Here is a 574-nt window from a genome sequence, read left to right as displayed (position 1 = left end):
CCCCCAGGGCCCCTGTCCTGCCTAACCCTAGAGCGGTTGACCACGAGATCTTGCCCTTTGACTTTCCACGGACAGGCTTTGAACAGTGGACCTCTCCACCCGGTTGTGTTAGGTCAGCTCAGAGGGACACCTGGGAGCAACATCCGGGCCAAACCGACAGCTACATCCCCTCCGTGTAGACCCGATGCGTCCGTTTCCCCCCTCCAAGTGCCGGCGGCGGCGCCGTCCGTGAGGGGGGGCACACCCGGACACGCGTGCCGGGCGTTTGCAACCACCACAACACTTCCAAACACATGAGAGGCTGCCTACGCAAGATTTGGCGGCATGCTAGCCCCCGGAGGCCACCGGCCACAGCCGTAGACGCGCGAAGGGCAATCCGCGTAGAGGGGATTTTTCGGATACTTCTCCATCACCAAAAATTATGAAAAAAATATTATCGTTCCTATAGCACATGTGCACACGTCGTGCAAAAAAAACTCATGATTTTATCGCGCTCCGAGTATTTAATAATATTCACGCCGCATCGTTACCGCAGAATGGCTACTACCGTGTCATCGCCGTCCGTTAGGGGGGG

The sequence above is a fragment of the Triticum dicoccoides genome, chromosome 3A, assembly GCF_002162155.2.
Source record: "Triticum dicoccoides isolate Atlit2015 ecotype Zavitan chromosome 3A, WEW_v2.0, whole genome shotgun sequence".
In the NCBI taxonomy this organism is placed as follows: domain Eukaryota; kingdom Viridiplantae; phylum Streptophyta; class Magnoliopsida; order Poales; family Poaceae; genus Triticum; species Triticum dicoccoides.
The sequence above is the reverse complement of the archived record's forward strand: the minus strand, read 5'-3'. Positions refer to the sequence as shown.